General features: G+C 39.3%; 1 non-coding gene across 1 annotated transcript; it reads right to left on the minus strand.

The window, feature by feature from the left end:
- Positions 1 to 1,279: 1,279 nt before the first annotated feature.
- LOC118481596 lies at positions 1,280 to 1,386 on the minus strand. Its single transcript, XR_004865806.1, has one exon. It is a non-coding gene; the product is annotated as a small nucleolar RNA R71 (small nucleolar RNA).
- Positions 1,387 to 24,920: the final 23,534 nt, after the last annotated feature.

Genomic DNA, 24,920 nt, shown 5'->3' on the forward strand with positions numbered 1-24,920 from the left:
ATATTCTCTTAAACAAGTGCAAAAGTGCGAAAATAATCAAAGGTTACACTAACACACGAGTCGGATCCAAGTGATTCATCTTGTCTATCTGTTTTTATTTTTATTTTTATTTTCAGCATTTTGGTTTGTTTTATTTTCTTAGTTTAAAATCTTTTTTCTAACATTTTGATTTGATTAGACGTTGAGGATAAACCGGTACTAAAAGCTCTTGTGTCCTTGGACGACCTCGGTATCTTACCAACACTATACTACGTCCACGATGGGTGCACTTGCCCATATGTGTGTTTAGTGTTAGTAAATATCGTGTTTTATAAATTTAAAACTTGGCTAAAAGTGTAAAAAGGGCTTAAAATATACATCCAAATTATAACACACTTCACGCACATCAAGTTTTTGGCGCCGTTGCCGGGGACACAAGGATTTTAAGAAAGTTAGGAATCAACGGCCTAATCATTTTTTTATTTTCTTTTTAATTTTTAGGATTTTCTTAATTTTTTCAGCTTCTGCAGAGCTCAGCACGGGCTGTGCCTGGTCGGACACGGGCCGTGCCCAGCATTGGTAATGGTAGTTTTTATTTTCCGAGTTACAGAAGGCTGAGCACGGGGCCGTGTCGGTGCAACACGGGGCCGTGTCCAACTTTCCAGTAACAGGGATCCGGAAAACAATCACTGTAACTCCAACCACGGGCCGTGTTCACTGAGCACGGGGCCGTGGTGAACTTTCTAACCAGCATTCTTTTTTGTTTTTGTGACAGGACTTGGAACCAGACGCCACCTCTACATAGTGTATGAGCTCCAATTCTAATAAAGACATAAAAGAACCTCTAGAAGAACCCGAACGCTTTCTCAGAAAAAGACTAAAAGCTAAAAACCAAGGGAAGGTTTTGGGGGACCCACTTCCAATGGCGGACCAGCGTACCCTCATGGATTACCTATGACCCACCATAGGTAACCTTGGCGCCGCTATCAATGCACCGAATGTCGAAGCCAACAACTTCGAACTTCGGCCACATTTGATACAAATGCTTCAAAACTCTGCAACCTTTCATGGGCTTGCGGACGAGGATCCCCATCTACATATTACTAATTTCTTAGAAATATGTGATACCTTTCGGATCAATGGGGCATCAAATGACGCCATTCGCCTTCGAATGTTTCCATTTTCACTAAAAGACCGAGCAAAAGCTTGGCTTAACACCCTCCCAGTTGGTTCGGTAAACACCTGGGATGAACTAGCCCAAAAATTTCTATATAAGTATTTCCCTCCCGCTAAAACGACTAAATTAATGACTGAAATTAATACATACTCGCAAGACGAGGGGGAATCCTTATATGAAACTTGGGAAAGATTCAAGGAGCTATTACGAAAGTGTCCTCATCACGGTCTTGCGGTGTGGCAACAAGTATCCACTTTCTATAATGGATTGTTACCACATACTAGACAAACACTTGACTCTAGCTCCGGGGGACTTTTAGGTAATCGCCGCCCGCAAGAAATATATAATCAAATTGAGGAAATTGCTCAAACCAATTTTCAATGGCACACTCCCCGAGGCAATAAATCTATTGCCCCGGGTGCCCATAAGGTTGATGAAAGCACTTCTTTACAAGCCCAAATCGAGGCCCTTTCTTCAAAAATTAAAAAGCTAGAAATGATAAAAACAGTCTCGGTTATGGCTTGTGAAGGGTGTGGTGGGCCACATGAAAATTGGAGTTGTATGAAAGAAACAGATGATCAAACAGAGTTGGTAAACTACATTGATAATAGACCTAGGCCGTCGGGTCCCCCAACGGGCACCTACAACCAAGGATGGCGTAACCACCCTAACCTTGGTTGGAGAGAACCCGGCAATAGTAGTAACCAACAAAACCTAAATCAACGAACAAACTTTCAACAACCAAGAAATGAGTCACAAAATTTTTCTCAACAACAAGGTGGACGAGAAAGGCTTGAAGATACTATATCTCGCCTGATCTCCGTCACTGAAAAGAAAAACTCGGATAGGTTTCTACAATTAGAATCAAATTTTAGAAATCAACAAGCTAGTATACAAAACATCGAAAAACAAATAAATCAACTAGCCCAAAATTTCTCCGAGAGACCACAAAGCGCGTTACCAAGTAATACCGAAACAAACCCAAAGGCACAAGTTCATCTCATAAAACTACGGAACCGTACCGTGGGTCCTGCGGAAGGCCCGCCGCCTACTGAGGAGATCACAACATAGCCCCAACAAGAGAAGGGTTCTCCTCCCTCACCAGAGCCTACCAAGGCTCCTCGGGTTCCGTACCCCGGTAGGTTAATCCATCAGAAGACCAATGAGCAATTCGCAAAATTCGAAAGTCTACTAAAACAATTGCATGTCAACATTCCTTTCATTGACGTCCTAACCCAAATGCCTAAATATTCAAAATTCATGAGGGACTTTCTCATTCATAAAAGGAAAATTGAACCATTGCAATTAGTTAACTTAGGCGAAGAATGCTCCGCCCTCGTGCTTAATAAACTTCCCCAAAAGAAGATTGATCCCGGAAGCTTCACAATTCCTTGCTCAATTGGGGACTCCCCCATTCGAAATGCGCTAGCCGACCTTGGTGCAAGCATCAACCTCATGCCAGCATCAATGTTCAAAAGACTCGGCTTAGGCAAGACGAGTCCTACAAAGATGAGTATACAGCTTGCTGATCGATCCGTCAAATTCCCGCAAGGTGTCGCTGAAAATCTGCTAGTCAAAGTTGATAATTTCGTCTACCCGGCCGACTTTGTCATACTTGATATGGAAGAAGACACCGAAGTCCCCCTCATACTAGGGAGACCATTTCTAGCCACCGCACAAGCAGTGGTAGACATGAATGACGGAACACTCACTTTAAAATATGATGATAAGGAAGTGAAGTTCGGGGTTGGGAAGAGAATAGAGGACGATGATCCAGTCAATTACATGAAGGTTATTGATTCGAGTTTGGATGATGCTCTCCGACGGTGCAACATGGGATGCAAAACATCCCGCTCGGAAAACATATAACCTCACCTTGGGTCTAGCCAAGGACCCTTATAAATGTGGCGCACCACGGAGGCATTATGCGGAACTATCCTTAGTTTAGTTTAATCTTTTAGTTTAATTTTAATTTGCAGGAATAAAACACACTCTGGATGGTAAAGGATAACAAGGGAAACGAGAAACATAGCCCCATGCACTAAAACAGAGCAATCCGACAAAAATCTCCCATTACAATAGGCTCAGCATGGGCCGTGTCCACCCAACACGGCCCCGTGCTGCACAATCTGCAGCAAATCGCCCAGTTTAGGTAACTGGACACGGGGCCGTGTTCACTGGACACGCCCCCATGCCCAGGCTTCTGTTTCTTTACTTAAATTTTTGTCACTGGCACCTGAACACGGGTCCGTGTCCGGTCCCCACAGGGCCGTGTCCAGACTGCCAGTAACATAAAATTTTGCCTCTAACACCATTTTACACATTCAATCAACCTAAAAACTTATTTTTGGGACACATTGAGGACAATGTGTAATTTAAGTGTGGGGGGATGCTAAAACTCTGAATTTTGCAAGTTCTAATAACAAGCCTTACACAAAACTCTATTGGAACCGCTAATCACCCGAAATTTTTTCCAAAAAAAAAAAATTTCATTTTTTTACTTGTCTAAGTTTAAGTTGGGAATTCAAGTCTTAATAAGGTTATATTTTTACAAATTTACAACCGATAGCGTCGTGATAAAAAGAACCAATATAAGAAAATTACGAAAAGGCATGATGACAAACTTAGTTAAAATACGATTATATATACTTGATCACATAAAAACCCTTTTCCTACAAAAGTGAGTTTTCAGCCTTTAACGAGCATACAAATATATATATATATATATATATATATATATATATATATATATATATATATATATATATATTTATTTATCTTTACACTAAATACTCATTTTTAGTTTCTTCTGTGAATAGCCGCTCGGTTCATACGACTCTAGAACTTGCCACAACAATACATTCCCGGTCCTTACCAACTTAAACCCGAGTAAGTAAATGATGGAGGCATTAGGACTAACCCTTTTTCATTCTACACCATTATTTTTTTTACCACCTACCCAAAATCCCCCTAGTTAACCCCTTTGAGCCTAAACCTTTTCATTTCTTAACCCAAAACAACCCTTTTTACCCACCTAAACCTTTTTATTTTATTTTTTTAGTAACAACGTTTGGTTCTCTTATGACTTTGAAATATATATATATATACATATATGTATATATATATATATTTCGATGAAGCCAAATAAACAAACAAAGTTTATCAAATCTCTTTGTTTGAACAATCCATCGAAATAAAATAAAAATATGAAAAATAAAAAAGTCTTTCAAACCAATGTTTGTTACGCCTTTCGCCCTTTTACTAACCACTAACCCAACTACCCACCTTTAGCCCAAGCCAAAAAAAAAACCCATAATATCCTCTTGATATTTACAAAGGTATATAGTTAAAAACAGGGAGGATTGGTTGCTTGGCAAGCTTATGGTAGAAGTAAGTTCCATGCCGCTCTCGAGTGATTCACTAAAAATACACCTTCGGCCGAGTGTTGAGTGATCTCCCGTGATGTATGTGAACTTGTATATATATGAGATTTTAAAAAAGGTATGTTATGCCCAAATAAGTAATTTATCTTAAAGAATGTTCTTAATAAATCATGTCGAATAGGATTGTAAATAAACAAAAATAAAAACCTCAATAAAGAATCTTGGAAATCCCGACGCTCTATGACAAGTCCAAAAACCTTCTCTTCTACCCATTCCATTTGGGAGTGAATAAAGCAACATTATAAAGAGTTTTGCTTGAGGACAAGCAAAGATTCAAGTGTGGGGTATTTGATATGCGCAAAATGCAACATATAAATTATATCTAATGTGGCATAAAACTAACCCTTTTTTAGTACTAATGTTGGAAAAAAGTGTGTTTTTGTCTTCCTTTTGTATTTTCAGGATTAAATGAGCTCAAATTAACAAAAGAAGCAAAAAGACAGCAAAATCTAACATAAATACAAGAAAAGGAACAAAATTGGAATGCCCGACCCCTCAACAGCATCTTCCCAAGCAAAACCAACGACACAGAAGACTGAACACGCCCCGTCCTCAGCGAGCACGGGGCCGTGCCCAAGAAGCAGCAGAAAACACAACCCTTTAGAAGCTTCTATTGCCCACCACAGGGCCGTGCCCAGTGGACACGGGGCGTGGTCAGACTCCTTCAAGCGCATTTATTGTAATTGCGAATTACAATTAATGAGGAGAGAGACAAGGATGGACACGGGGCCGTGCCTAGCGGGCACGGGGCCGTGCTCGAGCTTCTGTTCAGCCTATAAATAGCAGTGCTTGGAGATATTTCAACTCATCCCTTGGCACACCACCTCTCTCACACTTCACCCACCACCCACCACCACCACCATAACACCATCATCCACCACCATCATCCATTATCCATCATAGAGTGTGTGAGTCGTCTCGGGATCCAAGATTGATCGTAAGTGTTGGATCTGAGTTTCTTTTTGATTGTATTTTGTGTTTGAAGTTAAGATGAAAATGGATGAGTTGTGCAGCGGAATTAAAATGAAAACAAACTTTGCATACAATCAAATGAGAGTAATACTTTAATCAAACATCTTTTACACTATGAACCGAATGATTGAATTTAATTTCAACAACGATTACAAAGATAGATGTATGAATGCAAACTCCCCCTCAGCCCGAGCTCAGTAGTTTGTTCGTGCAAAGAAGACGAATGATGCAAAGAGCTAATAGAACAGTACAATGTACTGAACTATTTATAGGCACTTGCATACTACTGAGCATCTTTGCTGACGTCACCATGAAAGTGACATCTAACCTCCTAACAAACTCTAACCTCTGATCTAGACAGACACTGCTTGTGTTAACTACTGCTAATACATTCTATTACAAAACAGACTTTAAAACAGCTGTTGCAACCTTCTACTGCTGTGAACCCAGCAGCACTTGTCCGGATCAGCAGTGCTTGACTCAAGGCAGTAGATTGAATCAGCAGGACTTTAGTCTTCCATCAGATCTTTAGTTGAGCAGCAGTTATGAGACAGCAGTTTGGTAAGATCAGCAGATAGGAGGTCATCAGTAGTTGTAATCACTTTTAAGGGGAGAGATTTGTGTATCAGCATCTGCTTATTCATAATCCACTTTTCTGATCCAGTTTTGGCTTTAATTATCTGTTCCTCTGATAGGGTTCAATCCCAACAATCTCCCCCTGGAACAGATAATGCCAAAACCCTTCATTATTTTGTGGATACTTTATTGCCTCATTAACAGCTCCCTTATCTGACCTTTAAATTGTAATTCAAAGTCAAGGGCATCTGTATCTTCATCATCCCTGCTAAGTGGAAGATCAAGGAGATCCTGCAAATCTCCAAGACTCAGGCCAAGAGCTTGTTCCCTTGATATTTTATCCACTACTCCACCAGGCCTGAGCAAAGTCAATACGCAGGTCTGTTTGTCAGTTGCCCACTTTTGTATTTTTGAGCCTGGTGGGTTTCTTGGGAGATGTTTATTTGCTGAAGTATTTGGTGAGGCTGGCTGGTTCATCACTGGCTGAGCAGTGGTAGCAGAGTTTTCCTGTTCAAGTTCTTCTTTTAACGTTCTTAACAAGCCTTCTTTTAAGACAGCATTTCCAGCAAGAATTTCTTGAACAGTTTCAGCTCCAAACTGGCTTTGTGTCCTTCTTTTGTAGATGGCAGTACCAGCTGGAGCAGTGGCTCTCCTGGTTTGCAGCTTTGATGGTCCTTTTGAAACCGCTGCTTCAGGGTAGTCAGGTTTTTGAGGAATTTTTGGATCTTTCTTCCTTAATTCCTCCAACCTTTTGTAGGTTGACCTGACCAAATCTTCTTTCCATCTAGCAACTTGTCTTTTGGTACCAAATTCAGCAACAACCAATTCTTCTTTCATTCTTTTTAGTTCCAACTGCTTTTCAGGTACATTCTTTTTGAACTTTGCCCAATCAGGAGGAGTGTGAGTGACTTTCCTTTTTATCATAACTTGAATTCTGGCTGATTCAGCTTCAAGCTCTGGAGCAGTCCACTCTTTGTACATGTGTCTCTCTCCTTTGTATTTCTTGTAGAACATAATGCTTTCAATGTAGTCTTTCTTCAGAGTTTCAGCTGCTCTTTCTGAAATTTGTTGACTGACGTTTTTAGCAAAACGTTCTAGGGAACTGACTTGTGTGAGAAGATATTGGTAGTATCTTGATACTTCTTTGTCAGATTTCCCTTGTGTGTTTCTTTTCGAGATATCCTCTGCTTGCTTGGCCTTTATCTTCAAATATTCTTCAGTGTTTTTGGCCCAGGGATATCCTTTGATTGAAGGCAAACTCCTTTTGGCAGGGTCATCCTCAGTATAGAAGGATTTTATCTCTTCTCTGACAGCTTCTAGTTCAAGAGGGAATTGAACACCTGCATGAGGTAAGGGTTTGTGCATTGGAACTGAAGAAAGTGGAACTGGTTTTGGTATATTGACAAGAGCTAAAGGTTTTGAAGATGATGGAGATGGTGAAGTGACATCATCTTTGGGAATTAGCCTTCTTCTCTTTATTTGAGGAGGGACTGATGATGTTTTGGATGGAAAGGTGGTTGTAGTGACAGTGGTTTGTGATAGACTAACAGCTGTTGGAACAACTGGTGTTCCAACCACTGTTGTCTTTACAGCAGAAGTTATAACAACTGCTGTCTTCTGCCTTTTGACAGGAGGTGAATGTGATTTTGGTGGTGATGGAGGTAAAACATTGGATGTAGTATGTGTTGAAGTGGTGTGTGTTGAAGTGGGAGCAGATGTTGAAACTACTGAAGTACCAACAGCAGCTGATACACCAGGAGTTACAACAGCTGTTTTAGGTGGTGGTTTTTGAGCAGACTTTGAACGTCTGACTGGAATGGATTTGGGTAGCCTTACTTTTCTAGTAGGCTTCTTCTTTTCATCAAAGACATTTTCATCATCTCTTGACCCTGAAGTACCCTGATCCGGATAATCCACCTTGGCTTTCTTTTTGGCCTCTCTATCCCTTTTTACACATGCAAGTGCTTCTGCAAGTGCATTTGTAGTCACATCAATTTTCTTACTCCCATCTGGCAAAGGAAACTGTTTGGTCATATTTGAATTTTCCGGTGCGAGGTAAAGACCATCTGTTATTCCTTTTCTTCTCCATTCCTGAATTTTCTCCCCCTTTTTGGCATTATCTTCGAGGAGTTGATCAATGAAGAATACTGGTGGAGGAGCAGTGCCAGTGGAGTGCAAGATCTGAGTTTTGAGAGCCTTTAGATCAGCCTGAGTGTCTTTGTACCTAGACTCCATAGCATTTCTCATTTGTTGAACATGTTTTGCATGTTGCTGATCTGCTATTTGTGCTTGATGATGGAGAAAAGGTTGAAATAGATTCCAGAGCTCATTTGTAGCAGGTGCCTGTTGTAGAGCAGATGCTTGAGGTGGAACAGAAGTGGATTGTACCTTTTGTACTTGTAACAACTGTTGTAGCATTTCTTTGAGTTCTGCAACAGAGTTATCAAGTTTTTCAACACGAGCCGTCAATTTCTGGTATTTTAAACCATCACCCAATTTAATGGGATCATCTGATTTCCCACTAACAGTGGTTTTATCAGTGGTAGAAGTAGGGAGTTTACTCCAAACCTTAACCACTGATGCCCCTTTTTCTTGGTACTGGGGTCTTCTTCCTTCAACACTTGACAACCTTTTGATGTTGCCAGTAGGATAGATAAATCCACTGGTGGTTGGCAGAGGTGCTATAAAAGGAATTGCCTCCAAGGAAGTCTTATAGATGTAACCACTGTCCAACTGTAAACTTGTAGGTTCAACAGTTGTAGTGGCTGCTTCACTTGGATTACCACAAAGAGTTACTTGTAACTCAATGGGTGTAACCTCCTCAGGTTGTGTTGGTGGGTTAGCAAAGAATGATACAGCAGGCTCAGTCATTTGTTGAGGCATATTCTCATTGATAGGTGATTGAGAAGGACTGTGTAATGCCTGGTTCAAATCAATTGCATCCAACAGTAGTTGTGTTTTTGGTGGAATTGAGGATGTGATGATGGGTGTAGAAAGCGGATTTGCTCCGGGCATTGAGCTGTGGATGATGGAAACGAGTGTATCCAGAGCATCATAATATGGGTGGCCCTTTGTGTACAACCTGTTCTTTTTGTGAAGAAGCAGGAGGAGTTATGGTTATAGGTTGAGATATTTGTACCATCTGCTGTGAGGAAGAAGCAGCAGTGGTGTCTTGTGACTCTTGTGTTGTCACATGCATTAACTCTGGTATCTCATCCTCCAGAGTTGCCATTTTGATTGGTTTGGGGGGTTTTTGATTTTTCTTTTTGTAAGGCTTTTTGGGTTTTGTAGGTGTGGGTTTCAAAACAGTTGGGCTGCTGCTTTGATCACCTAGAGCAGTAGGCTCAGCAGCAGATACCTGAGGAGCAGTGGTTGCCGCTAAATTCTGCTCAGGTACCCTTGCTTGTGTTTTGCAAGGTGCTAACATTCGTGAAAAAGTTTCAGATGTTAGGCAGTTTATTGCAGTTATTTCACCTTGGTTTATTAAAGCTAAATCATCCTTACTGAATTTCTTTTGAAAATAATAACTTAAAAACCTTGGAAATAGTAAGAATGATTTGCTTTCAACATTATTTACCAAATCTTTAAAGATTTCCCGAGAATAATTATAATTTTCTTCTTGAAGAATTGCATATCCCAGATTTTGAATCTTTATAGGGATCTCATTAAAAGAAGTGGTTTTGTTTGACACACATAGGAGGAGGGTATGAAATAGAAATCTTGATGCAGGAGGAAAATAACCTTTTTCTAAGGTTAGTTTCTTCATCATTGTTGCTTCATACCCTCGTTCAATGAAGTCAATATGCAACTCGTTTTTAGTGAAGGAAGTTTTACCTGCCTGGTCATCGAGTTGAAAGACTTCGGAGATGGATTGTGGTGTAAGGTGGACAGCTTTACCCTTTATGGAAGAGTAGATTTCAGTTGCAAGGTCTCCTTGTTTTTCAAGGGTTGCATTCTTCCAAAATGCCCTTTGGGTCGCCAAGTAGATGGGTGCGTCGGCGGTGAGCAAAGTTTTGTACTTTGATTTTGCCATGATGGTGATAATGGAATCGAAAACATCTGTGGTTCCTGGTTTTGTGAGAAGACCCAGGAGATTGTGAGATTTTTTGAATGGAATTTCAATGGTAGTTGCCTTTTGAGAGGCTGTTTTCGATGATTTTGATAAGGGTTTTGCAGAAAGCTTCGATTTTGTCATTTTTGAAACGAAACGATCGAAGAAATTTGTGAGAAATGAGAAGAAAAACTGCTTTGAGAAGAGAATTTTTAAGAATTCAATTCGACAGTAAAACCCTGTTTTGATGGTGAGTGGGGATGTTTTAGGAAAGAGAATGAACGCTGACGTGGCAGCCGTTACAAAAGGTCTGACCGCTATGTACTGCCCACGTGACAACCACTGGTGAAAATGAAGGACAGTACTTTTGGTGAAAGCAACTGATGAAAGCAGTGGAGAGGAGGCAGTGGATGATTTTCACTATCAGTGGATAGCATATCAGTGGATAAGACACTGCTTTTGAACAACAGTGGTTATCAAAGAATGAGAAAACAAAGGTTGCCTTTCAGCAGTGGGCCGTCTTTTTGAAGTAGAGCAGACTTTTGAACAATCAGTGGTTATGGCAGACTTTAAGGATTTTAATGAAATTTTCATTTTTATGCTATTTTTAAGGATGGATTTTTGATTTTCTGAAAACATTTTGTTGCGTTTATTCATAGAAAAACAAGATGTTGCTTGTTATTCCATGTTTAGCATCCCAATCCTAGAGACCAAGCTTTCAAAGGTGGCTGTATCAAGTGCTTTTGTGAGCACATCTGCCAGCTGGTCTTTAGTTGGAACATGATGCAGAGAAATCAAACCTTTTTCATAGCAATCCCTCACAAAGTGATGTCTGATGTCGATGTGCTTTGTGGTAGAATGGGAAACTGGATTTTTGATGATATTTTCTACTGCCTGACTGTCCAACATGAGTGGTGTCTTTAAGGCAGTGATACCAAAATCCAATAACTGATTTTGAAGCCACATGATTTGGGCTGTACAGCTTGCAGCAGCAATGTATTCAGCCTCAGCAGTGGATGTTGAAACTGCTGCTTGCTTTTTGCTTTGCCAGGATACTAAGCAATCACCTAGAAACTGGCACCCTCCTGAAGTGGACTTCCTTGTGGTGTGACATCCAGCAAAGTCACTGTCTGAAAAACCTGAAAGCTTGATGTTCCCATTAGCTGGATACCAGATACCAAGTGTGGGAGCACCTTTTATGTATCTGAAGATCCTTTTTACAGCAATGAGATTTGATTTTCTGGGAGCTGATTGACTTCTTGCACAGACACATGTTGCAAACATGATGTCTGGTCTAGATGCAGTTAGGTACAATAAAGACCCAATCATGCTTCTATAGAGTGTTTGGTCAATCAGCTCATCCTTTTCATCAGACATTACCAGCTTATTTGTGGCCATGGGTGTGCTGCATGGTTTACAATCATTCATATCAAATTTGGTTAAAAGTTCTTTAGCATATTTGCTTTGATGAATGAAAGTTCCATTTTGCAATTGCTGTACTTGGAGACCAAGAAAGCATTGCAGCTCACCCATTGCACTCATTTCAAACTCAGCTGTCATGAGTTCTCTAAACTCTTCACGCATTTTGGTACATGTGCTTCCAAAAATAATGTCATCCACATAAATTTGGACAATCATTAAATCTTTCCCTCTCCATTTAAGAAACAGTGTTTTATCAATGGTACCTCTTTTGAAACCATTTGAGAGAAGAAAGTTGGAAAGAGTTTCATACCAGGCTCTAGGTGCTTGTTTCAGGCCATACAAGGCTTTGTTTAGCCTGTAGACATGATCAGGATAAAATGGATCCTCAAAGCCTGGAGGTTGACATACATATACCTCTTTTTGCAATGTACCATAAAGGAAAGCACTTTTGATATCCATCTGAAACACCTTCATGTTGTGGTTGACAGCAAAGGCCAGGAACAGTCTGATAGCTTCCAATCTTGCAACAGGGGCGAATGTTTCATCATAATCAATCCCCTCTTCCTGTCTGTAACCTTGAACCACAAAGCCTGGCTTTGTTCTTGACAACAATGCCCCTTTCATCTGTTTTGTTCTTGAAGACCCACTTTATGCCAATGGGACTAACCTCTTTTGGCAGTGGTACAAGCTCCCATACTTGTTGTCTCTTAAATTGTTGGAGCTCCTCTTGCATGGCTTCTACCCAGCTGTTGTCTTTTAGTGCCTCTTGGTACTTTACTGGGTGATGGAGTGATAGAAAACCAGCAAAAAGACAAATGTTTTGGGTTTGGCTTCTTGTGAGCACCCCTTCATTGATGTTGCCAATGATTTGATCAGGTGGATGAGATCTCAAGAAGATTAAATCTCCTTGGTATGGTATGATGGCATTTGTTGGTGAAGGCTGCAAATGTGTATCATCTGAGCTAACCACTGCTGGTGACTTTGATGACCCAGCAGTGGCTTCAAAAGGTGGTGGAATGGGTGGTAATGGAGTGGACCACTGATGACTTTTATCCACTGTTTGAGGACTTTTGTCAGCAGTGTTTGAGGATGTGGAAGCAGTGGGAAATGGGCTACTTTGATCAACAACTGTTGATGTAGCAGTGGTTGAGCTTTCACAGATGTTTTGAACAACTGATGCTTTCCCTTTTGTGGCAGACCTTTGAGGGATGATGACTTCATACCCATAGTCTGGTGTTGTATCCTCTGATGGACCTGCACTGTTAGTCTTGACAGCAGTATTTTCAAAAGTGAATTTTTCAAGATCAAACAGTTCAGCAGGATTTGCTGGGATTTTCATTGATGAAAGTTCATTGAACTTTACATCCAAAGTCTCCTCCACTACCTTGGTCCATGCATTGAACACTTTGTAGGCCTTGGCAGTGGTTGAGTATCCCAGAAAATAACCACAATCTATTTTGGCTGCAAATTTTGAAATGGAATCTTTTAAGTTCAAAATAAAGCATGGGCAGCCAAACACTTTGAAGTATGAGATCAGTGGTTTGATTTTATACAGAATTTCATAGGCAGTCTTTTTGTGCCTAGGGTTTATTAAAACTCTGTTCTGGACATAGCAAGCAGTGTTTACTGCCTCTGCCCAGAAAGTTAATGGCAAACCTGAATCTGCAAGCATGGTTCTGGCAGCCTCAATCAAAGTTCTGTTCTTTCTTTCAACAACCCCATTTTGCTCTGGTGTTCTAGGGATGCTGTACTGCCTTACAATCCCTTTCTTCACACAGAAAGCATCCAACTCCCTATTTTTAAATTCTGTGCCATTGTCACTCCTAAAGCTTTTCACTGGAAGGTCAAATTGTTTTTCAACCTGTGTCACAAAGTCTTGCAAAATGCCTGCAGTTTCATCTTTAGAGTGCAAAAAGAAAGTCCATGTAAACCTAGAAAAGTCATCAACTATTACCAAACAATATCTTTTCTTTTTAAGGCTCATGACTTGAACTGGGCCAAACAAATCCATGTGTAGCATTTGCAAACACTGGGTTGTTTTGGACTCTTCAATGGACTTTTGGGAACTTTTATGCTGTTTTCCTTTTAAACAGGAAATGCAATGTTCAGGACATGAAAACAATTTTTGTGGTAGGCCTCTCACCAAACCATTTTTTGAAATTTCTGTTATTGTCTTAAGATTTGTGTGCCCCAGTCTTTTGTGCCAAATTTCTGTCTCTTTGTTAGAGGCAGCTGAGAACAGACAGGCATCAGCTCTTGGACATTCTTTTGACATGTCAACAACATAAACATTGCCACTTCTTTGAGCAACAAGTTTAGTTTGACCATTTTTGATTATTGCTTCAATCTTTTTGACCGTTTCTGGTCCAACAATCCTACAACAATCTTTTGTGAAGAATGACCCAAACCCTTTGTCACTCATTTGGGATACACTCAGAAAGTTGAATTTTAGATTGTCTATTAGATTGACATTTTCAAATTTTACATTGCCAGATTGCACTGTTCCAGACCCCAAAACCTTTCCTTTACTATTATTACCAAAGGATATATCACCCCCACCATGGATTTTAAAGTCTTTGAGGAGGGCTTTACATCCTGTCATGTGCCTGGAGCCTCCACTATCTACATACCAAAGACTATCAAAGCATGCAGAAGCTCCCTGCACATGAAGTAAAAGGATTAGTTCATTAAGGACTCCAAAGCCAACAGGGCTTTGGATGGAGTCTCCACAGTGTCTGACATGGATACAGTGTGATGAACAGTGGTTAAGTCAGGGGTTTGGACAGTTTTAGTACTGTTCCTTTCTAACCACTGTTGAGGGTCTTGCCCAATCACCTACTGGTAACCGAAAGGATGCCTATTCACTCTGGGTTTAGAGGGCTTTTTGTAGACCTCATAAACGTGTGGAATCCTTTGGTAAGACTGTTTTTCCTTGCCTTTTCTGAACTGATTGGCAGGGGGTGCATTAGTAACCTGAACATCTCTTTTAACAGATGTTTGGTTCAGCTGTTTTGTGACAGCTGTTTGAACTGGCACAAACAGTGGTTGTTTCTTTGTGAATTTGACAGATGGTGATGCTGATGGACTCAAGGATGTTTTAGCAAGGTACTCATTCTTTTTGATGTCAAAGTTTTTGAGATACACACATGCTTGAGTTTTGTGGTTTGTTTTACCTCAAACAATGCAGCTTTCAGCTGACACTATGACACTTGTTTTGTTTATATCATAAGCTTTTAAGTGGAAACAATCTTTTGTTAGATGGTTCCTTTTCTCACAAAATTCACAAAACAAGTTATCAATTTTTTCTTTCTTCTTCCTCTTTTCAGACTCCTTTGCAGCAGAGGTTTTAACCACTGCTGGGATGTCCTTAAGAGGAATGACTTTAGCTTTTGGAGCTTTAACACCATCAGTTGATGTAAAGTCCATTGGCTTGAAATTTTCAAGAATATCACACTCATCAGACCATTTTGGTTTAAATTGATGATTTTCAATCTCCTCAAAAGCAGAGGGGCCCATTGGTCTGTCAAGTGTGATTTTGTTACCAAGTTTGTCAGTGATTTTCACTTCTTGGCCATTCTTGTTTTTGTGGGGATGTACTCAGTGGTTACATCAGTGGTTGAAACAGATTTTCCAAAAGCAGTGTTTTCATCATCATGTTTTCTATAACCAACCCCAAATTTCACATTGCTTTTTATCTGTTTCTCAAGCATAACCTCATACCCTTTGCATGATTCCACCCATTTCTCACATGTGATCTGGGTGGACTCTAACTCCTTTTTGCAAACTTGGTATTTTTCTACCATAGTTTGGAGTTGGGTTTTGGTTATGCTTTGCTCTTCTTTCATGCTGCTAATCTCTTTCTCTTTTTCAGCCAATTTGTTTTTAAGTTCTTTTAAAGATCTTTCAAATTTGACTTCATCAGTTAAGATTTTGTTCCTAAGGTTTTCATTCACCTCTTTGATGTTAGCAAAAGCAATTATGCAATCGTCAGAACATAGTTTTTCTAAAACTTGAGGTGATACCTTGGCAGCAGCCATCATTGCATAATCACACTGAGTATTCTCTTCATCACCAGCTCTCTCTTCTTCTTCACCTGCCTTTTCTTCTTTCTTATCTTCTTCAGACCATAGATCTGTCAGTGGTTCAATCAGGGTACCTGAACTTTCTTCCAACAGTACTTCATCAGCCACAGCAGTAACCACTGCTTCAATCACCTCATCCACTGTTTCAGAGACCAGCTGTTTCTCTTCAGATTCAACACCCTCCTGTATTGACTCTAATGCCGTCAAACAAAATTCATCATGAGAAGAAACATTAGAAGCATAGAGTGCAAAGTTTTCATCACTAAGGTCTTCAGGCATACTGCTCCAGTCAACAAACTCTTGAGTAAAGAAACTTTGTTGATCTGGTTGTGTTGCTACTGGAGCAGTGGTTTGTGGTGCAGGTTGCACTTGTGCCTGAGGAGCAGGGGTTTGAACATATTGAATCTGTGGAGCAGCTGTTTGGACATAATGCACTGGCACAGGAGCAACAGCATAGTGAGCAGTGTTCACATGTACTGCTGGGGCATATTGGGCATAGTGAACACTGTTTTGATTTTGAGGTCTAGGATTTGAACTAGGGTGAGTAATTATGGGACCAGTTGTTTGACTCCTACACTCTCTAGCAAAATGTCCTAACCTGTTACACTTATAGCACTTGATTTTCGATTTATCCAACCCAACCCTTAGATTCCCATGCAACCCTGGGAATTTTCGCCCTGTTCTTTTATAAAACTTGCTAGTTCTAACACTTAGCAAGGTCAGTTGATGCAAGATGTCCATTTCCTGTAGATCAGTGGGGTCAAAATGCTGTAAATCATTTAGTTCAAAGCTTAAATTGTCTGACATCTGGTTTTCATTTGCAGTGAATACATAACCTGTAGAGTGAGGATCAGGGTTATTAAAATTTGCACCAGCAGTTATGTCAATGAAGTGATCATAACCCTGATCCTTACCACTACCACCAGATTCTTCTTGACCCAGAAGAGCAGTGTTACCGAATGAATAATCATCAACGGTTTTCCCTGACTCTTGTAACTTCCTTTTCTGGTTCAACTCCCTTTCGTAGGTCAGGAGTCGACCATGGAGTTGGGTCAAGGTCAGATCCTTGAACTCAGGTGAGTTTCGGGTGACAAATGCTATTGTGTCCCATTTATATGGCAGTGACCTGAGGAACCTGCTGTTTTGAGTTGAGTTTGTAAAAGTGGTTTTAACAAGCCTCAGTTCACTGATGAGACAACTGAACCGCTCAAATTGTTGCGTCAGTGATTCACCTTTAACATGACAAAATGTTTCATACTGTTGGTTCAGGATTTCCCTATTGTTTTCTATGACCTCTTCGGTACCTCCAAACTGTTCCTTAAGTGCGTCCCACAACTCTTTGGCATTGTCACAATGTAACCATCCAGCATATATTTCGTTGGGCAGCGCTGATGCTATGATACTAAATGCTTTAGCATCTAGTTCAAACTTTTGATAATCCGTTTCAGTATAATTTTCAACAGGTTTAGGAACTTGTTTTTTAGCATCTTCAGCGCTTGGCACTGTAGGAACATGAGGACCAAAGATAACAGACTTCCAACAACTTGTGCTTTGTTGAGCGAGGATGTGACCCATCCTCCTCTGCCAGATGTTGTACTCATTTCTTTTTAGCATGTGTGGTTTAAAGAGAGAACCAATGTTGTTTTTATCGTCCTGAGATTGTGACGTCATTCTTGTTGTTTTACAGGTACTGAGAAATCAACTTTAGTGGTGATTAATCCTTACTCTGTTTTTCAACGACGAACAAACGATCAGTATCAACTGTTTTGAGCTGAACTATTTACGTCAAAATGATTGTTAAATCAAATTTGACTGTCCAAGCTCTGATACCAATTGTTGGATCTGAGTTTCTTTTTGATTGTATTTTGTGTTTGAAGTTAAGATGAAAATGGATGAGTTGTGCAGCGGAATTAAAATGAAAACAAACTTTGCATACAATCAAATGAGAGTAATACTTTAATCAAACATCTTTTACACTATGAACCGAATGATTGAATTTAATTTCAACAACGATTACAAAGATAGATGTATGAATGCAAACTCCCCCTCAGCCCGAGCTCAGTAGTTTGTTCGTGCAAAGAAGACGAATGATGCAAAGAGCTAATAGAACAGTACAATGTACTGAACTATTTATAGGCACTTGCAAACTACTGAGCATTTTTGCTGACGTCACCATGAAAGTGACATCTAACCTCCTAACAAACTCTAACCTCTGATCTATACAGACACTGCTTGTGCTAACTACTGCTAATACATTCTATTACAAAACAGACTTTAAAACAGCTGTTGCAACCTTCTACTGCTGTGAACCCAGCAGCACTTGTCCGGATCAGCAGTGCTTAACTCAAGGCAGTAGATTGAATCAGCAGGACTTTAGTCTTCCATCAGATCTTTAGTTGAGCAGCAGTTATGAGACAGCAGATTGGTAAGATCAGCAGAGAGGAGGTCATCAGTAGTTGTAATCACTTTCAAGGGGAGAGATTTGTGTATCAGCATCTGCTTATTCATAATCCACTGTTCTGATCCAGTTTTGGCTTTAATTATCTATTCCTCTGATAGGGTTCAATCCCAACAGTAAGAGTTCTTGACAATCAAAGGCCATGTTTGCCTAAGTCTCTTACATCACTTAGTGAAGACAAGTGTTTAGTGTAATACTTTTTACTTTTAATCTTTTGCACTTTTTAATTGGTTTTGTACTAATGACTTTAATTACTGGTTTCTTATGTTGAAGGTGATTCTTCCTTATCGTTTGTCCGTGGTGTCTTGGCATTATTTTACTGTCTATATAAAATAAAAGATTTTCACCATTCATATCTCCACGGTCTATATAGAGGTATGTTGGCTACCTGGTCGGGGGTTAAGGGAACGGTTTGGTAAGAGTGTTGTCGTTGTTCAGCGTTTAGAGATCCTGCAAGGGACCTGGGTCAAATTTAGTAGGACTTCCTTCAATACCCAAAGGTATTGGATGGCGGGGGTCCAAACTCTTTGATCCCCTCATAAGTTAACTACTATTAAAACTTTAACCCAGCTACTTAGGACTGTATCCCTGCTGACTCAGACTACTTAGCTGAGGGTAACGTCACCTTCAAAAGAGGGGCCTACCACATTATGCATTAATAACTTAATTAATTATCTTTGAATAATCCGACCCTTTAGGATTGTATCCTTGCTGACTCAAACTACTGGGTTGAGGGTAACGTCGCCTTCAAAAGAGGGGCCTACTACAATAACTAAGATAATCTCTTAAACAAGTGCAAAAGTGTGAAAATAATCAAAGGTTACACTAACACACGAGTCGGATCCAAGTGATTCATCTTGTCTATCTGTTTTTATTTTTATTTTTATTTTCAGCATTTTAGTTAGTTTTATTTTCTTAGTTTAAAATCTTTTTCAAACATTTTGATTTGATTAGACGTGGAGGATAAACCGGTACTAAAAGCTCTTGTGTCCTTGGACGACCTCGGTATCTTACCAACACTATACTACATCCACGATGGGTGCACTTGCCCATATGTGTGTTTAGTGTTAGTAAATATCGTGTTTTATAAATTTAAAACTTGGCTAAAAGTGTAAAAAGGGCTTAAAATATACATCCAAATTATAACACACTTCACGCACATCAATTGTCCATTTCATTGAGTAAAATCTTATTGACTTATCCTCAGCTTCCATCCAATTTATAACGCCAAAACATACAAAAACATTATTGAGGTTTGTTGTCAATAAAGTTTAGTTGTATGGGATGGACAACAATAATTGTCAGTTATCTTTCTTAACCGAGGATTAACAATGTTGTCCATCTCATACAGCAAAACATTATTGATTTTAGGATGATCAAAATTTGAGGTTTAAGGTGATATTATTTCGTGGCGTTCTTTTTATCGGTAAAACGCCAAAAAAGTTAAAAAAAAATCAAACATCATTGATTCTAAACTCAATAACATTTTGCTGCATGAGATGGACAAATCTTCAAGAAAAAGATGCTGATGTCAGACTGTGTGCTTCCAAACAGCCACACAAAAAACTACTTGAAAAACAAAAAAACAAAATGAATCATACGAAAGTCGAACCAGCCAGTTAACATGATTCAAAAAAGAAGAAAGAGACTGGTGACAGTGAAGATTTGGAAGATCAATTGTTTATTTATTCTTTTTTTTCTTTTCAGTTAATTGTTATATAATAAAAACGTCGTATATAATAAAAACGTCAAAACAGCCAAAATACTTGTTTAAACGATATCATCCCGTTAAACGCCCCCCAAAAAAACTCCCAAACTTGAAAATGTAACTAGAAACAGTAAATACAAATCAGTAATACTACTGAAGATAGGGAAAATTTATTATATTAGAATCTAAAACGCCAAACTTGAAAGATGGGACAAGTTACAGACTTCAGAGATAAAGCTTATCAAAAGCAATAATTACAAAAACAGTAACTGAAAAGACGAATACTTTATTATAATAATGCACCGCCTAATTTAGGCGCCAAAAAGACATCCTATAAAATGATACCTCTCAGCAACTTCCATTTGATCAAACCAAAAAAACAAACGCCAATACTACTAAATACCACTCACTGTAAAACGCCAAAAAATAAACTGAATGAATTGTTATCAGAGGGGAGTAACTCAGAAAGATTTTCCTGCATGAGATGGACAAAATTTCAAGAAAAAGATACTGATGCCAGTCATATGGCATTTTGTATTTTTTGTTCTTGAAGAAGGTTTGGATGAGGAGAAGAGATTAATGACACTAAAGAGTGGGTTGATTATAAAGATGAAGATCCAGATAAAGAAAAAGCAAAAAACCCACTCACGCGCCATAGATCTATGTCCCCAAACATCCACAAAAAAACCAGTTCAACAGAAGAGCAGGCAAAAAAATCAAACCGATGGGTTTGTTAAGTTTTACATAAAACGCCATATATTTGGTGACAGTTCTTGTACTATTAAAGAAGAGAGAGACTGATGACAGTGAAGATTGTGAAAAGAGATCCGATTAGGATTTTTAATTTATTTTCTTCCCTTGTATTTTTTTCCTGTAGTTGAAATATAATTTAACAATAGTAAAACGCCAAGATACCACAACCGCTAAAATATTTATAAAAATAATAAAACAATGTGCCATTGTTTAAAACCCCTTGAAAAACGCCATTCAAATATATTTCCTACCCCTGGGTTCCAATTGCATACGATGTGAATAAATGCCATAAACGCCAAAATATTGATACAATGAAACCATTAAAACGCCATTAATTATTGAATTTGGTTAACGCCAAAAATCTTAAAAACCAAAAATGAAAACAATATTGGGAAAAGTGGAACTGGAAAAGCAGAAGATGAAAGGACAAAAAAGCCCCCCCGCCCTTTTCTAAGCGGCGTGATACGTGTTGGGCCAGGAAGCGTTCTCACCGTTCTTATACTTTTGAGCGTTTTCTCACGATCCCATTTCTCTCTCTCTCCCTCTCCCTATATATATATATACATATATATATATATATATATATATATATATATATATATATATATATATATAGGGTACCGCTAAAATGAGAACCACATCGAATTGTAAGAACCGTGAGAACTACACCGTACGGGGCGAGGTGGACCAAAATATTTTTTCATAAACGTAGATGCGTGTATTATAAACATATTTGTAAAAAAAAATTCAAAAAAAAATGTCGTGTGTGTAGTTTTGAGCACCATAAGTTTGTGTTTACGGGTACCGTAAATCTTACCGGAAAATTTACGGTACCCGTAAACACAAACTTGTGGTGCTCAAAACTGCACACACGACATTTTTTTTTTGAATTTTTTTTTTACAATTGTGTTTATAATACACGCATCTACGTTTATGAAAAAAAATTTGGTCCACATCGCCCCGGATCAAAAAGTTCTCACGGTTCTTACAACTCGAGGTGGTTCTTATTTTAGCGCAATTCTATATATATATATACATATATACATATATATATATATATAGGATAATGCTCTACAAGAAACCCTTTATTTTTAAAAAACTTTGCAAACTCAACATGTGGCCTAGATTGCTCCACATCAACATATGAATTTAGAGCTTTGAAGGGTAGGATTGTCTTTTTACACTACCCAATTCAAAAAGATATCTTGAGTTTTGTGTACTTTGATTTGACAACATTTATTTCTCATTTATCTTCCCAAACCTCTCTCTCTTCCTTAATCTGATTATTTTCTCTCTCTCTCTCTCTCTTCATCAAATCTCTCTCTCATCGTACACCTCTCTCTTCCACCACACCACCATCACCACCACCACCATCACCACCGCACCACCATCTGTATTGTACCTCCGGCACCACCGTAAACACCTCCAACCCTGTTGCACAACCCCCACCACCGTTGTACCTTTACCACCATCGGCCGACCCCCGCTGCACAACCCCCACCACTGCCACCACTGCCCCTGCACCACCGCCATCCCCCAACCCCAACCCATATATTCCGTTCCTATATTCAGTTGTGGATCTGAATATATTTAACTCAAAACGGCACCAGATCTGAATTTTGCCATCATCAACTACTGCTCAAAGGTCACTGATGTCGACGAGCTCTTTAGATCGTATCAATCTGAACCCGAATGTTCTCCATCCAAAGATTATATTTGGGGGAATGATCTCCATCCGAATGTTGAACTCATATCAACTACAAAGGTTTAATTGTTTGTTTTTTGATTTAAAATTTGTTTGGATTAATTTTGGGGTTTTTTTTATGTGCGAGGGTAATATTTGTTAGATGATTGAAATTTTGAGCTTGGGGACTGTGTGGATGTTAATGTTCGTAATTAGACTGTTAATGTGTCTTATAGATACAAGTTACAGTTTGTATAATTCCAACCGTTATTGTGAAACACGAACAACCGTTAATGTTCGTATAGATTACAAATTATAGACCGTTAATGTTTCGTATTTTAACATGTAATCTTGTTGTTTTTAGTTATGTGTACTTTGTTAGTTGCTGAATTTTAGACATCTAATAATCGGCACATCTGTTTTTAGAAACGAAAAGCCAAGTTTGTCTTACAGCACAACCAACGTAACTCGTGTTATAGTCTGAACTCCTGTTTCACAGCTAAGCCAAGTTTGTCTTACAGCACAACCAACGTAACACGTGTTATAGTCTGAACTCCTGTTTCACAGCTAAACCATAGTAACATGTTATAGAGACATGTATTAGGGTATGACGATGTATTAGAGACATGTATTAGGGTATGACGAATTAATTGCAGGTTTTTAGTTCTGTGTACTTTGTTAGTTGTTGTTTCAGTTGTGTAAGATTAATTTGCAGGTTTTTATTTTTGTGTTATGTGACAACTCGAAATCTAGAACCTTCGTTGTGTCTTGATGCAACATACTTGTACGTTATGTGACTAATTAACTGATTAAACTTGATGATAAATGTGAACCTTTTATGTGTTATGTGCTTGTCATGTGTGCATTTGTATGTATATATGTACGTGTTATATGTGAGCCGAGAACCCGACCGAGAACAAAGGACCCGACTCGAGACCATGAGGTCTCGAGTGAATAGTAACCGGTTTGGGCCTTTGGCCGGTTGGGCCATTTGGGCCGTAAACCCCTTAACCGATTTATAAACCCATTAGGGTGCACCTTGGGGGAACTAGTATTTATACCATACCTCTAGCCAACCTTGTCACTCTTTGGGGCAACCACACTCACACTCCTACACACACACTCTCACTAAAACCCTAAGAACACAAACACACATCATTTTCGGATCCAATCGGTTAGCACTAGGATTTCGATTCAAGCTTGGAAATCAACATTTGGAGTTCACCTTTCATACCTCTTAACCGGTTAGTAACTCACATTGTATTTCGGTTTGTTGTTGATGTGTAATGAGGTTGAATGATAATATGTGTTGGCTTGATGATTGTCTATCTATGATAAAGATGTTTGCTAGATAGAAAATAGTTGTTTGTTGTCAAAAGATGATATTACATGTATGATAATAATGAACCGGTTAACATGCTTGATTTCGGATTGTTGATGCTTTGTGTTTAAAGGAGGTTGAACCACTAGTTTTAAGGAGCATGAAATCGGTTTGTATTTGTCATGTAATCGGGTTAATAAAGGACCGAATTGTAGCCTTTGGTTCAAGTGTTTGATAGTTGTTCATGTTATAATTAGGATAAATGCATAGTGTGCTTGAACAAGGGTTAAATGTGTTATGAATATGTCTTTTGGATGTATGATGAACATGAACATGACTTGAATATATGAAGAACTTGTTGAATATCATATGAATGTGTGTTGAATATTTGAATTCTGCCATGTTTGATCCATTTTAGCAAAGGTTTAGACAACAAAACATGTTTTAGTGGATAGTACAATAGTTGTGTTGCATGACATTCAAATTCTATTGGATAGTACAACTGTGCAGAATCAGCAACTGTTGGGGAGTCGAGACCCCTGGTTGCGACTCGAAACCTCCACGTTGCGACAACAGTTGCGAGTCGAGAACACCTGGTTACGACTCGCAACCATAACATGACAAGCCGAGACCACAGGTTGCGAGTCCCGTTGCGACTCGAGACCTTAGCATGACGAGCCGAAACCGTGGTTGCGACATAGGTTGCGACTCGCAACCACCTATGATCAACACAAACAGCATGACTCGAAACCATGTTGCGAGTCCGGTTGCGACTCGAGACCACACTTAGTGGGCTTGCTTAGTTACGGGCCTTAGTTAATGGGCCAGCCTAGTGGACTTCTGTGTTAACTGTTTAATGCGTTGTTTTGGGCCTGTCATTACGAGCCCAACGGTTAGGGCCTCACACTTAGACTTTGGGTTGTGTTTGACTGTTAACTGCGAACTGTTAATGTTAAACGTGTTGCCATGACTATTACCTGTGTACAATACGTGTTGAACATACGTGCACTGCTGGCTTGAATCTGATACGAAAAATATCTGTGATAGGACCTAATTGATTACCTGCAATTGATTGACCTTTCTGTGTTACTACCGAGCAAACCAAGGTGAGTTCACACCCTCTACAAAGCATGGGATTCCCTGGGTTGGGAACGGGGTTAAGGAACGTGGGTTCCTCGTCCTCCTTGGGTAGGACGACTATGGTTCAGGAATGTGATTCCTCGTTCGGATGGATGGATAACTCGTACTAGACTAAAACTCTATCACGAAGTCCCTCCTTTTTGTATCGACTTAAT

The sequence above is a fragment of the Helianthus annuus genome, chromosome 8 (genome assembly GCF_002127325.2).
Source record: "Helianthus annuus cultivar XRQ/B chromosome 8, HanXRQr2.0-SUNRISE, whole genome shotgun sequence".
Classification (NCBI taxonomy): Eukaryota; Viridiplantae; Streptophyta; class Magnoliopsida; order Asterales; family Asteraceae; genus Helianthus; species Helianthus annuus.